We start from the raw sequence: 16,113 nt of genomic DNA, 5'->3' as shown, positions 1-16,113 counted from the left end.
GCCAGGCTAAAGTACTTGATTTGAGAGGGTGAGACAGCAGGCAACCATTTCCCCAAATTAATCCCCCCCCCACTGCTACTTACCATATACAGGGCAAAACATACAGCAGCCTTCCCCAGCGTGATGGTCTCCAGATAGTTGGGACTACAACTCCCATCAGCTCCAGCTGAAACTCTGAGGATGAGTTCTTTTCCCAAATCAAACACTATGCACTTGCAGCGCCATTATGGAGTCACAAAAGGGTGGGCATTAAACACAAAGCTACTCAAGCCATGGTGTCAGTATCTCAGATCTGGACCAGGCCAGAAAGGAAAACCAAGGGGCCTTGCTGTTTCTACAAACCACCCTTTCAAAGAAAAGGCAAGGGCCTCTCCTGCTAAATGAAGTTGTCTTTGTTTATAAGGAGGAGAAGGTCCGGCACGCAGGGATTCTCTAAGGCAGGTCCTTAACCACCAGCCAGAAGAAAGCTTTTATCATTCATCCCGGGAGTGTCTAAACATCAGCCGAAAAACTTATCATACATCCTCTGGTGGAAATGGAAAAGGGAGAGAAAGACTCTTTTATCTTGCCAGAAGTCACAATTTGTCCACATTAAAGAGGCTGGACTCGTGAAGTTACGTTCCTGGGAAAAATGCCATCTGGACTACAGGCAGAACTGCACACGTTACGCTATACCGAAAGGTGGAGGCCAGCAAGGAAAGCTAAATTCTGCTACCTGAATGAGGGTTGCCGGGCTCAGGGCCTGATCCTGATCCTGTATCTTTAGGAGAAGAGAAGGTCAGCCAGGTGCAGGTGTTCTTGCAACACTGTAATGGGAAAAGCCACAAGGTGGAATTCTCCCTTCCCCCTGCACAACTTTTAAAGATGCAGAAGACCTCTTGGTTACCAGGCCCAGCCTCCAAGAGGTCTTCTGTATCTTTAAAAGGTGTGCAGGTGGAAGGGAGAATTCCACCTTGTGGTTTTTCCCATTACAGTGCTTCAAGAACACCTGCACTTGGCTGACCTTCTCTTCTCCTAAAGATACAGGATCAGGATCAGGCCATGGACCTGGCAACCCTAACCTGAATATATATTGCAAAATTTGCACCAGGTATTCTGCTATTTCACACAATTTATTTGGCATTTTCTAGCCACAGGAAGGGGCAGAGGCCTCTGCATGACCCTGGAGCCACACATGGATCCCAACCACTGGAAATCTTTTCCAGCCACCTCTTTGGCCTCCAAGATAAGCAGACATTAGCCACACATTTTCATCTTTGTAGCCATGAGGACAGGAAAACTTAGCTTTAAAAAAAAAATTAAATCTTTTCTGCAAGCCACTTTGGGAGGCTGCATACCTGAAAAGTAGTATAAATTATAAATTTAAAAGCTTATATTTCCAGGAAGCGGAGTTCTGGACCAGTTCCATGTTCTGTGCAGTTGTAGAATCACAACCTGTATGCAGCTTTTGTTATGGATATGCCGAGTAACTCAGCGGCAGTGTGCCAGTGTGTGTATTTATCTAAAAAGCAGGCTTTTACCCTGCATTTAAATCACTGAGACTTAAGACTTAGTAAAATAAAAAAGCTACTTTATTTGTAGATATACATAGTAGATAGGAAGAGCATACCTAGTCCTAACTAAGTTGGAGGTGCAATGCCTAGACTTGGGAATTGCCCTCATGGCTCAGGACAGAGAGAGAGCAAAGACAAAGATGTCTCCTCTCTCGTTGGAAGGGCGAAGCAGAAGACAAAGGAAGGAAGGGCAGGTCAGCTTCCCTGAGCATGTCAGTTTACAAGGGAAGGAAGTTAGGTAGACAAAAGCACAGGTAAAGGTAGGCAAGCCTAGCCAGCTGGAGGACCCGAACTCTGTCTTCCTTCTGGAATACACACAAAAGAACCCAAACAGGAGTTGCTCTTGCCCCACTTCCAACAGTTTTGCAATGAAACCCAACTCCATTTCCTCCATGCTAAGCTCATCTGCTTGGCTGCTGTCTCTTGCAGCTTTATCTCTTGCACCACATACAACCAGGCAATCTCGAAGATCCCAATCGTACCAAGACTTATTGTTAATTTCCCTCTCTTTCAGCAATAAGAACTTTAAAAAAACCATGTCTGGGCTTTGCAGGGATTCTTCTGCCTGTGGTTTTCTAATTCCATCACAATTGATTCAGCTTAGGCTACCCCTGATCCTGAAAGGACTTATTCATTATCCCCAACATGGGATGATGGCCAGAATATGTCCCCATGCCTGTCAACTAGCACAAGAGAAGGCAACTGGTGCTCCCATGGTAATAATCATAGTTTTGTTCATAGATAAACTCTTCTGAAAGATTACCCCTAAATTGGAAGATTATGGATCATAATCACATAAGGCTATTTGTTCTAGTTAACTAGAGATGTCACTCTGGCAAGCAACAGGATGTGCAAGTGAGACAGTGCTGCAAGTGCATACCATGTGTGATTAGAATTGCAATTCCCAACAGTTACGCTGGTGAAGGAATGGACACGCTGAGAACTCCCTGAGATCATTTTCCCCTTCTTGTTGACCAAGAATGAGTGGAAAATCAGTACTCAGCACCCTGATCTGAAATATCCTTCATTGTTTGCTGCAGGCTGGGGAGGCTGCTTTCTGGGTCAGCTCCAAAGTGACATTTTGAGAGTGAGACAGTATGGTTCAGTGGACAGAGTGCTGTGTTTAGAAACGCTGAGTCTAAAACTATCCTAGCTCGTTAAGGCCTCTAGCAAATTATTACATTTCTCTGCACTAACCCCCTCCAGATTCTGCACAAAGGGATGCTAAATTCTGCAGTTTGAATACACTGTGCAAATGTGCATGCTATACTGCATAATGTATTCTGTTTCTGCTGACCAGGGAGGAGGAGCAAGGAGCTACATGAAGCAATGGGATGAGGGGTGCCACTCAGCTTGCCACTTCCCCTCTGGCATCCCAGATTTCACCAGACATTGTCCATACTGTATTATCAAACTTTTCTTCACAGCAATGAGGACTAGAAGCACAGGGCTTTTTAAAACTGAAAGTGGATATACTACGATAAGTAGCATTGAAATCTATTTGAAGTGCAGCAAGGCCAACCCACATTTGGTTCTCCTTGCATGCCAGAGGGGAGATAGATTTCCAGTAGCAAGGCTGTCACTGCTCTGTACTCATCTAGTCTGTCTTCCTGCTGTGTAAACGGATACACTCTTAGGAAGCTGACCTCATCTCTAACTCTCCTCCCTGTTTACCTCTTTCTTCTTTGACCACCAAGAGAGAAAGAGACAGCTTGGCTTTGTCTCTCTCCTCTAGCATGGGGACAAGGCAAGCCTGGCCGTTGTGCCACCAACTTAGTTAGCTAGAAGCAGAGCCTTTTCTATCAAGTGTATATTTCTGTTAATAAAGGAGTCTTTTCTTATTTTTAAAACAAGTCTAGTGATGCGAAGCGAGGTGAAAGCTTTCTTTCTTTCAGGTAAACCACACACTCACCCTGCATAGAATCCTGAGCAACCTACGCTAAACTAAGCGAAACTCTTTCTAATGGACAACTGCACTTAACAAAATCCCCGTTTAACTGACGTGAATGAGAGAATTTCCGCTGAATATCACAGTTGTGAGTTACACTGCTCATCTCGGGTGTTTTTTTTTCTTGATAGAGAAAGGATTGCCAAAAAAATGTTCTCAAGAGCATGCACTGGGAGAGGAGAAAAAGCATATGCAAAGGGCAAATGCCTCTGTGTGTGTAGGACCTGGTGTGAGAAGTAAGTGTGGTTAAACTGACTGGGAGCATATATGTAAGTGGACAATTGCCAGAGAAGTCCAACATATATAGATGTGTAAACCGCCCTTGAAGGATGGTTCAGAAATCACATAAGATTGCCCCCTTTAAAGGATAGGTACGATCCAAAAAGCCCAGGGGGGGGGAGGCTGATGTAATGTTTTGAGTCTAAGTCCTTTTGAAATAAAAACATCCAATGCTCTGGTCTCTCTTTTTCTCCCCCCCCCCCAGTTCTGTTGTAGCTAATTAGCCTGCGTATCTAAGATAAAAGGGTCAGAGAGGGCTTTTAAAAATTGTTTTCTCCGGACACCCTGTACTGGCTTCACTAGGCCTGTCAGCAGCTTCAGAGGTGCATAAATGGAATCAGCGTTTCCTCTTAGCTCAGAATGTGGCCGAGGGCTTGCCACCTCTCTCCTCCGGGAGGTGATGAACCAGAAAAGGCCTGACAAGAGATGGAATGACTCAGAGCCAACCTCAGACAGATCACCCCCACTTGAAAGCTTCTCTCATCTTTGCCAATAACACGACCAAGGAGATCTAGCAGGGAGGGACCACTCTGTTGGGCAAGGCAGGGAGGGATCGGAGCCTGGTTAGAAGCAGGACTTTTTTGTGATGACAATCCGCCCAGCTGACATGGGGGGGAGTCATTTTGACTGTGGGAGGGAGAGGCTGGTCATTAAAGCAAGTAGGGCAGTGCCCCCCAACAGCTGAGAACCCCTCCCAACATCTGAGCATACTTCCCCTTTCCCCAACACTATGGGGAAGCCATGACCCTCCAGATGTTGCAGAACTCCAACTCCCATCTGCCATGAGCCCCACGGGACAGTCCTGGAGTGATGATGAAGAAGATGATGATGAAGATGCAGAATGGGACCAGGGGAAGGGTCCTAGTCCGTTGCAACCAGGAAGTGCAGAGACAGGAGGCTTTAGTACTTTTTGACAGTGACAGCTCCTCCCCTTTAGCTCCTCCCAGGTTGCTGCTGTTGCTGCGTGCACCTCCTTTAGAGGAGGAGGAGGATCTCAATGAAGTGCCACTGCCTCTATTGCCCTGGGCATGTAGGCAACTGCACCGGCAGGTTCAGCCAGCCCCCACTGTTCCACCTTGGAGGAGCAGTCACATGCGCATGCATTCCCGTTCTCTAACACCTTCCTCGCATGTGTAGAAAGAGCCCACCTGAACTTACTTAAGGGGTGTAAGGGAGGGTGTCTAATTGCTGCGACAACATCTTAGCTTTGAGTATTAATGGCTGATTACACTGTGCAGAGATGCAGACTCTTGTGTTATCAGTGTGAAACATTCTAGAGTGAAGTTTCTCATTAAACATACTGGAGAAAAGATCACCAGCAAGTCTGAGACTGATTCCCATGGCCTTGGCCAGGACACCATGATGTCTGGCCATTGGCCATGCTTGCTGGGGCTGACAGGAGTTGTCGTTCAGCAACATTTGGAGGGCCAAAGGTTACTCACACACCTGCTATAATCACACACTCTCTGTCTGCTTTCTTCCTTGGAGTCCACATCACTGTTCTCTGCTCTTGCTGCCCTAACTAAAAAAAAATCCCAAGCAATTCTGATTGAAAAATAGCCTTTGGGAGAAGCAAGGAGACCCAAAGACCCCCACTTAGCCCTCTTTCCTTGCAATTGGCAGCACCTAGCCAATCTGGATGCTGGGTCTAGACTCGCAGAGCTTGGAAAAGTTACTTTTTTGAACTACAACTCCCATCAGCCCTAGGCAACATGGCCACTGGATTAGGCTGATGGGAGCTGTAGTTCAAAAAAGTAACTTTTCCAAGCTCTGCAGAGAAGGGGTGTGTCAGTAGGGTGTTAAGGGAAGAGGGTGACCAAGAGGTTGTTAGGAGGGGCCCAGCCCCCAGAGCCCAACAGAACAGAACAGTGCCTTGCAGTCGAAGGTCCCAGATTCAATCCTTGCCACCTCCAATGGAATGAATCTCACCCAGTGAGGAAAGTTGTTTGCCTTCTTAATCCTTTCCCTCCTCATGCCATCTTCCTATTAAAATCTTTTCGCTTCATAGAATCATAGAATAGAATCATAGAGTTGGGCCTATAAGGCCAGAGAGTCCAACCCTCTGCTCAACACAGGAATCCAGATTAAAGCATCCCGGGCAGGTGGCTGTCCAGCTGCCTCTTGAAGGCCTCCAGTGTTGGAATGCTCACCACCTCCCTAGGTCATTGGTCCCATTGTTGAACTGCTCTAACAGTTAGGAGGTTTTTCCTGCTGTTCAGTTGAAATCTTGCTTCCTGTAACTTGAGCCCATTATTCTGTCTCCTGCACTCTGGGATGACTGAGAAGAAATCCTGGCCCTCCTCTGTAATAAAAATGTTGAAGAACACTGGACCCAGGACTGAGCCCTGCCATACCCCACTCATTACCTCCCCTGAGTTTGAGAAGGAACCACTGATAAGCATTCTTTGAGTACCATCCTGTAGCCAGCTGTGGATCCACCTGACAGTTGTTCCATCCAGCCCACTTTTAGCTAGCTTGCTAATCAGAATATCATGGGGTACTTTGCCAAATGTTTTGCTGAAGCTGGGATATATTACGTCCACAGCATTCCCACAGTCTACCAAGGAGTAGCTTTTTCAGTAGCTTTTTGTCATGCAAGGATATAGGACCTGTATCTTGTCTGTTGGGGAGAAGGGGAAGCAGGGGGAACAACTTTAGTGGGGGTGGCATGAGGGGTCTAGAACAGGGCTAGTCAACATGGTGCCTTCCAGTTATTACTAGACTCCAAGCCCCATCAGCCCCAGCCAGCATGGCCTATAGTCAGGGATGATAGGGGTTGGAGTCCAGCAACATTGGGAGGGCACCACCTTGGCTACCCCTGGTCTAGAAGCTCCCTCCTCCCTCCGGCAAGACTTTTGCTGACTAAAGCCTCCGTGGCAGCATTTTGTAAGACAAAAGAAATGGTAGAGGAGACAAACTATATGTGAGTGAGCAATGAGCATCATATCTAGTGTGGCCTGGCTTAAGGACTCCAGTTGGGGTGAAGCTGGTTTCACTAGCAATATGTCAAAGCTGGTATTTTATAAGATAGAACAGGATATATGTGCATGTGTTGATCCACACCATATATGTAAAGCACGGCCATCACACATTTAAATCACATAACTTCCCCCCTAGGAGCCCTGGGCACGGTGGTTTCCCCCTCACAGAGCTACAACTTCCCAGCAACTTAGCAAACAACAGTTCCCACGGTTCTTTAGGGGACGAAATATGCTTTAAATGTATGGTGCCAAATGTACGGACCAGCAGATGTGTGTACATGCCTTCAAAACTCAGCATTGGCAATGCAGTGGATGCTGAGCAAACAAGCCCAAGTCTGGGGATGTACACTTGCTCTTAAAGTCTGCATCATGGTTGTCCCTGTGAAGCTAAGCTACAGAGTTCCCATTTCACAAGTGGGAAGCCGAGCCTGAAGGATGATGTTTTACCGATTTTACCGATGAGGGTGAGTCAGCTTTTTAATATGGGTTACTGTGCTATTGGTGATTTAAATATTTTAACAGACGCATTGGGAAGTCTTGAATAGGAAATGAGGCTCCTTATTCGAAATCAGTCCAATGCTACTGCAGTTTTCAATGGTGACTGCAACTTCAGAGGCTGAAGGAAAAGCAACATACTGAAGAATCCGTTGTGAGGTTGAGTTGTGTTGCAAAATAGGGCAGGTGGAGGTGGAAGGGTGCAGCTTCCAAATCACATGCAATCAGTGCTGGCTGTCCTGGCTGGGGGTTATAGGAATTGTAGTCCAAAACAGCTGGAGGGCACCAGGTTGGGGGAGGCTGGTGTGGCCACGGCTTTTCCGCTGCAAAACAGCAGTGGGAAGGTGTGGTTTCCTGTTGGAAAGCAGCAGATAAGAGGGTGGGATGAAGTCACACACCTAATCCTTCCTTCACCAGGTGCTGCTTTCCTCCTGCATATTTGCCTCCAGTTCAAGCTCCTGACCTGTGGCTGTGACATAAACATGTCTGAAAATGGAGATGGACTGCCTTCAAGTCGATCCCAATTTATGGCGACCCTATGAATAGGGATTTCATGGTAAGCGGCGTTCAGAGGGGGTTTCCCATTGCCTCCATCTGAGGCTAGTCCTGCCCAGCTGGCCAGGGCCTGCTCAGCTTGCCACAGCTGCACCTTCCTTGTCCGCAACTGCCAGCTAGGGGGCAAGTGGGCTCCTTGGGACTATGCAGCTTGCCCACGGCTGCACAGGTGGCAGGGCATGTAACTCCTGAGCCACTCGCTGTGGGGATGATCCTTAGCTGGCCAGGAGACATGAGCGGGGATTTGAACTCACAGACTCTGGACTCCCAGACAGTCTCTCCTCCCCACTGTACTATACCAGCAGCAAAACATGTCTAGCGCTGCTTAATTTCAAGAAAAAGACATTGGGCAATTCTCTGGAAATAACAGCCTCCCTCTGATTTGGAAACCCTTTCTCCTAATCCCTGATATGGAAATGCACTCTTTACCACCTCAGAGGCCCTTTTATCTACTCTGACTTCACAGGTTCCAGGATTAAGCCCAGATATGGCAAACATATGCAGTGGCTCAGGCTTGGCACAGATTTAGCCCTGAACACATCACAAAGGCAACCATGGCCTCTTCATCTCCACCCCGCCCCTATCACATGGAGGCCTACTTTACAGGGCTATTGCATGGATTCCTAAGATAGTGCATGTGAAGCACTTTGAAAATAGTACAATACACATTGTAAGGATTTTTAAATGGCATTATTTTGAGGGCGAGAAGTCCAGGGGCAGCGTTAAAGGAGCTTAGTCTTTGGATGAGAGAGAGCACTGGAGAACTTAGAGTGTTGCTGTTATATGTGTTTTTTTGACAGATGTACACATAGACACTGTTGGAAGCAAATAAGACTCCTACTAGCAGACAGCACAGCCACAGATCCTGTGTCAGATGCTGCAGCACCCTTTCAAGGCTGAACCTCAGCTTTAGTTAATTACCACAAATAATGAGCCCCCCTTGTGAATTCAAACTGCAAAAACTGGCTCCAAATTGTTTCTCTGTCCCATCCTCTCTACCTGGCAGGTATCACCTCCCTAAAACCTGATGGGTGTTGTACTCCAAAGGCTAAATAGAGATCCCCAGCTGTGAAGGGACATGCTAAGATCATATGAACATAAGAAGAACTCTTCTGGATCAAGCCAAAGGCCTATCAGTACTCTGATAAACGTCCTGACTGTTAGAGCCACACGACAATGGAACCAATGACCTAGAGAGGTAGTGGGCTCTCCAGCAATGGAGGCCTTCAAGAGGCAACTGGACAGCCATCTGTCGGGAATGCTTTGATTTGGATTCCTGCATGGAGCAGGGGGTTGGACTTGATGGCCTTATAAGCCCCTTCCAAATCTATTATTCTATGAATCTATGAAAGGTTGCCACACAGAGGAGGGCCAGGATCTCTTCTCAATCGTCCCAGAGTGCAGGACACAGACTAATGGGCTCAAGTTGCGGGAAGCCAGATTTCAACTGGACATCAGGAAAAACTTCCTAACTGTTAGAGCCATACAACAATGGAACCAATTACTTAGCGAGGTAGTGGACTCTCTGACACTGGAGGCCTTCAAGAGGCAGCTGGACAGCCATCTGTCGGGAATGCTTTGATTTGGATTCCTGCATGGAGCAGGGGGTTGGACTTGATGGCCTTATAAGCCCCTTCCACCTCTATGATTCTATGATCTCTTAGTGGCCAACCAGATGCCCATGGGAAGCTGATAAGCAGAACCTGATAATACTATACTTTGGTTCAACTCCTGGGTTGCTCTGTTGCCTGCTCCCAGTGAGAAAACACATCAAAACACAGAACATTATTACAGCTGATCCCCTGTGGTTCCCATTAGGCTCTATTGCAAAGTAAGTAAGTACTTACTTACTTACTTACTAGGCTCTATTGCATAAAATATAACAGCTGTAATTTAGGACACGGTTGGAGGATGCTACAACTGCCCTTTGCCACAGTTTTGGGGGGTACTGGGGAAATTTAGCCCTCATCCCAAGAGTGCCTCCCAAGGGCATTGATTTGCTGCTTACAGGAGAAGTAAAGAGCTACACTCTAGATGCTGTTGTGGACAGTGAAGGGAATGCCCTCCAGCACATACATCTTGCACCCCTTGATGATTGGAATTTTGCTAGTTAATCATGATGACCAGCAGGCCTTCACACATGCTTCACACTCGGAGACCACACACAAACACACACACACACACACACACACACACACACACACCCCATGATGGCAAGCTGTTAACACACTGTCATTTCTTATTATTACTCATCCCGTAATAATATCTTGCATTAAGGAGAAGGGGAAACAGCGGCGTCACTAGCGGGAGTGCGGGGGTGGGGGTGCGGACCTCCGGCATGCGCCCTCCCAGGGGCATGGACGAGGTGTCTGGGCTTGCATGCGCACGCACACTCGAGGCCAGCCACCCCGTCCATGCCCCTGGGAGGGCACACGCCGGAGGGGCACCCAGCCAGAGAAGGCCTGGGAACGCCGGCGCGCCTCCCTCGCCCCACCGACGCTGCTCCCAGTCTCGCCCGCCCGCCTGCCCACCTCCGAGGAGGAGTTGGAGCACCCTTGCCGGGCAATGGCGTGGGGCGGGGTGGCTCTGGGTGTCATCCCCCTCATGGTGACACCAGAGTGCGGGCCGCACCCTCCGCACCCTGGTTGTGACACCCCTGAGGGAAAAGCCTTTAATACTGACAGCTCCTGCCACCCTTAACTTCCACATCCAGAGGGTGGGAAAACAAATGAAGATGCATCAAGAACAACACAGAGGGCAGTATAATTAGAGTTATTCATAACTCACCACCAAAACAAAATCTGAAATGCACTCTACAGAAGATTGTCTCTGTGCTCATAGCTTAAAATCAGGCTGCAAAAGCAGCCTGTTGAGTATACCAATACGCACAGGATCAGTGAAAGAAATGTAGTCGGTTTGTTTTTTAGGATCGATTCAAGTTCACAAAGTGGTATGTCCGCTTTCAGGTGACATTGAACTGTTCCTCTGGCTAGATGCTCAAACAGGTAGGGGGAACTGAGAAAATACATTCCTGAGCGAGGCAATGGTCATTGAAGTTAACACACAAGTGAAAGATGTTCCTGCATGGTTAACTACAGTAGATTAAACATATGCTTTGCAATTAAGATCTCAGGCTATACAGAGGCCTGCTGGGTTGCCGGGTCTCAAACCTGCCCAGAAGGCCCTTTGGTAGAGAAACCACACATACACACATACCCCCCAATGCACAACAACTCATAAAAATGTGGAGATTGGTTGTAGAGGGAGAAATGACATTCTGCTCATGACAACTGCCACTCTTACCTTTATTTTATATTTTCATGTTAAAATTCGTAGCAAGCCCTACCACAAACCGATCTATCTCAGAAGGTCTCAGAAGAAAGGAATGCCTACCTCTCTAGCTGAATTGAGGGGCAAATTGCTTACCAAAAGAATGTTATAATGGATGGGGGAGATAAAGACTAGAGAGGTCTCAGAGGGCTTCAAATGCAGGTTGTCCGCTCTGTGTCCCGTTTTCTAGACCCCTTAACAAGGTTTATCCACCCTTTGAGAATCTTCAGAGCACAACCATGACTCAGTGGCACAGCACATGATTTGTATGCAGAAGGGGGTTTCAATCCCCAATGGCATCTCCAGACAGGGCTAGGAGAGAACAGATTACCCTTGCCAAATGATTCCTTGCCCTTGTTTCTACCAAGATAAATCACTTACTTCCAGCTAGGGTTTCTGAATCCTACAACAAGGCAGAATTCCATCATGCTTAAAGGAGGCAGTTATAAGACCACTGCTGAAAAAGCCCTCCCTTGATCCCTCTTTATTGGGCAACTACCGGCCAGTCTCCAATATCCCATTTTTAAGCAAGATAATAGAACGTGTGGTGGTTGCCCAACTCCAGAGATTCCTGGATGATACGGATTATCTAGATCCATTTCAATCTGGTTTCAGACCTGGCTATGGGACAGAGACGGCTTTGGTCGCCTTGGTGGATGACCTACGCAGAGAACTGGATGGGGGGAGTGTGTCTCTGCTGGTTCTACTGGACCTCTCAGCGGCTTTCAATACCATCGATCATGGTATCCTTCTGGGCCGCCTTGCCGAGATGGGACTTGGGGGCACTGTTTTACAGTGGCTCCAATCCTTCCTGGAGGATCGAACCCAGAAGGTGGTACTGGGGGACTCCTGCTCGACCCCTTGGCCATTGACCTATGGGGTCCCTCAGGGTTCTGTTTTGTCCCCCATGTTATTTAACATCTACATAAAACCGCTGGGAGAGGTTGTCCGGGGTTTTGGTGTTCGGTGCCATCAGTATGCTGATGACACTCAACTCTATTTCTCTTTTCCACCTGTAGCCAAGGAAGCCGTACAGACCATAAACCAGTGTCTGGCATCAGTGATGGACTGGATGAGGGTAAACAAGTTGAGATTAAATCCTGACAAAACAGAGGTACTCCTGGTCAGTCGGAGGGCAGACCAGGGAATAGGGGTTCAACCGGTACTGGATGGGGTCGCACTCCCCCTGAAGTCTCAGGTTCGCAGTTTGGGTGTACTCCTGGACTCAGCTTTGAATTTGGAGGCCCAGATTGCTGCAGTATCCAGGAGCGCATTTGCCCAATTAAAACTGGTGCGCCAGCTGCGCCCGTTCCTGGACCTGCCTGATCTGACCAGGGTGATGCATGCCTTGGTTACATCCCGCTTAGACTATTGTAACGGACTCTACGTGGGGCTGCCTTTGAAGACTGTTCGGAAACTTAAATTGGTACAAAGAGCTGCAGCCAGAGTACTAACTGGGGCTGGTTACAGGGACCATACAACTCCCCTGTTACAACAGCTCCACTGGCTGCCAATTTGTTTCCGGTCACAATTCAAAGTGCTGGTTTTGACCTACAAAGCCCTATACGGCTCAGGTCCAGACTATTTGACAGATCATATCTCCCTACATGAACCTGTCCGGGACTTGAGATCTTTAGGTGAGGCCCTTCTTGTGTTCCGTACACCTTCGCAAGCACATTTGACGCGGACACGAGATAGGGCCTTTTCGGTGGTCGCCCCTAGGTTGTGGAACTCCTTCCTGAGTGAGGTACGATCAGCTCCCTCCTTGCCGTCTTTTCGGCGACAAGTAAAGACTGTTTTATTTCAGCGGGCATTTGGGACAGTGAACGACCAGGATTAATGTTTCATAGGCTTGGTGATCATATTATATGATTTTATTATTTTAAATTGTTCGCTGTTTTAACTTTTATCTTATAGTTTTTAATTTTCCCTTATAGTTTAATTCTTTTTTAATAATATGCTCTGTATGTTTTAATGATGTTGTTTTTAGTTGTAAGCCGCTCTGAGTCCTATTGGAAAAGGGTGGGGTAAAAATAAAGTTTTATTATTATTATTATTATTATTATTATTATTATTATTATTATTATTATTATTATTATTATTACTGAGTGCTTGTGCTGGGCTTCCACTTCCAGCATCTAATGCAGCTGCCTGCTTCAGTCTTTCCCGTCTTCCCAACAGTTGCCTCCCTACAGTTTTCCATGGAACACCATGTTGTTCTGTGTGATGCAGCGAACCCAGTTGGCACAAGAGATTGCTAAGAATATCCCGGTTAAAGGATTTCAGGTCCGGTAGAGATTCAGACACGTTAAAAGGTTTAAGAGTCTTTATTCCAAAAGACATTCAGTTACAAGAATCACAAGCTCCAATACAACCCCCCACACTTTGCTTTCGGTTTGCCCAGCGCTTATATCTCATTCCGTGCCCTTGCTCTGCAACATCTGCAGTTTGGCCTTGGCACGAACACATTGCTGGCTTAACCCCACAATTGCCTGTTTTACTGTCCTTGTGGAAATACTTTGCTTCTGAGCACACAACACACCACTGAGCTGACCAGACATGTGTACTGGAAGGGTGAACTTGGAAACATCTATTAATCAGTGGACATGCCTTCTTGCCAAGACACACTGAGATAATTGAGTATTAATTTATAGAATCATAGAACAGTAGAGTTGGAAGGGGCCTATAAGGCCATTGAGTCCAACCCTCTGCTCAGTGTAGGAATCCAAATTAAAGCATCCCTGACAGGTGGCTGTCCAGCTGCATCTTGAATGCCTCCACTGTCAGAGAGCCCACCACCTCCGTAAATAATTGGTTCCGTTGTCATACTGCTCTAAGAGTCAGGAGGTTTTTCCTGATGTTCATCCAAAATCTGGCTTCTTCTAACTTGAGCCCATTATCCTGTGTCCTGCACTCTGGGACGATCGAGAAGAGATCCCGGCCCTCCTCTGTGTGGCAACCTTTCAAGTACTTCAAGAGTGCTATCATATCTCTTCATAGTCTCTTCTCCAGGCTAAACATGCCCAGCTCTCAGTCTCTCCTCATAGGGCTTTGTTTCCAGTCCCCTGATCATCCTTGTCGCCCTCCTCTGAACCTGTTCCAGTTTGTCTGCATCCTTCTTCAAGGGTGGTGTCCAGACCTGGACACAGTACTCAAGATGTACTCAGATTTGTGCTACACTGTTTCAATGTGTACAGAAAGTTATAAACATCACATGATTTTTAGATTTTCTCTCAAACACATTTTCACGCTTTCCCCATAATTCTTTACCATTCCTAAAGCCCATGCAAACATTTAGTGCCTCATCTGATAAAGTAGAACTCTGACACGCTTATGCTTCCAGGATGCAGTGGCTGCTTCATCCACTGCCGAGGGTTCAGGATCAGTCAGGACTTCATGCAGATTCTCCCCTTCTAAAAGTGCCATCATTTGAAGACTCCAAATCTCATAATTGTCCTTCTCCAGCCTTGGAATGCTTAAGTAAGGGCAGTTTGGCAATGGAACCGACTGCCTAGGGAGGTGGTGGGATCCCTTCGCTGGATGTCTTCAAGCAGAGGCTGGACAGCTATCTGCGGGAGATGCTCTAGCTGTGGATTTCCTGCTGTGAGCAGGGGGTTGGACTCGATGGCCTACAAGGCCCCTTCCAACTCTATGATTCTATGACGGCCTACAAGGCCCCTTCCAACTCTATGATTCTATGATGGCCTACAAGGCCCCTTCCAACTCTATGATTCTATGATGGCCTACAAGGCCCCTTCCAACTCTATGATTCTATGACGGCCTACAAGGCCCCTTCCAACTCTATGATTCTATGATGGCCTACAAGGCCCCTTCCAACTCTATGATTCTATGACGGCCTACAAGGCCCCTTCCAACTCTATGATTCTATGATGGCCTACAAGGCCCCTTCCAACTCTATGATTCTATGACGGCCTACAAGGCCCCTTCCAACTCTATGATTCTATGACGGCCTACAAGGCCCCTTCCAACTCTATGATTCTATGATGGCCTACAAGGCCCCTTCCAACTCTATGATTCTATGATTCTATGAAGTGCTGGTTCTTCAGCCATGTTTTCCTGTCTTTTGTTCTGCTTTTCTTTCTCTAACCTAAAGTTTCCTTTTGATCTCTTTTGTAAATCACACACAGTATTTAGCCTTTTTAGCTTTCAGACACAACTTGCAGTTCAACTTAGCTTAGGTCATAACCCCTTGTTATGGAAATATGCAGAGATACTCAGCGTCTGAGCTGCGTGGGTGCCAGTGTGTGTATTTACCTTAGAAGCAGGCTTTTCCCCTGCATTTAGATCACTGAGACTTAAGACTTAGTAAAATAAGAAAAGCTACTTTATTTATAGAAATACACAGGAGATATGAAAGACACACAGTAGGGCCCCACTCATACAGCAGGTTACGTTCCAGACCCCCTCTGTAAAGCGAAAACCGCTGTAAAGCGGAACCCATTGAATAGAATGGTGCGCGATGCCCGAAAACCGCCGTAAAAGTGGAACAAGCACTGTATGAGTGGGGCTTTAGTCTAATTGAGACAGCTGTATTAGTGAAGTGCTGTAAAGCTGGGCCCTACTGTACCTAGTTCTAACTAACTAAGTTGGAGGCACAATGCCCAGACATGGGAGTTGCCCTCATGGCTCAGGAGAGAGAGCAAAGACAGAGATGAAGACAAAGGAAGGAGGGGCAGGTCAGAGTCCCTGAGCATATCAGTTTACAATAAAAGGAAGTTAGGTAGAGAAGAGCACAGGTAAAGGTAGGCAAGCCTAGCCAGCTGGAGGACCCAAACTCTATCTTCCATCTGGAATACAAACAAAAGAACCCAAACAGGAGTTGCTCTTGCCCCACTTCCAACAAGTGCCAACATCACTTTAATTGCTCAGTCTGAATATGACGGTATACAGATGGCTCTTACCTGGAAGTGGCCTCATGCAGCCTTCACCAATCTGGTGCCCTCTGGGTGTT

The sequence above is a fragment of the Rhineura floridana genome, chromosome 6 (genome assembly GCF_030035675.1).
Source record: "Rhineura floridana isolate rRhiFlo1 chromosome 6, rRhiFlo1.hap2, whole genome shotgun sequence".
In the NCBI taxonomy this organism is placed as follows: domain Eukaryota; kingdom Metazoa; phylum Chordata; class Lepidosauria; order Squamata; family Rhineuridae; genus Rhineura; species Rhineura floridana.
This window is presented reverse-complemented; position numbering follows the sequence as displayed.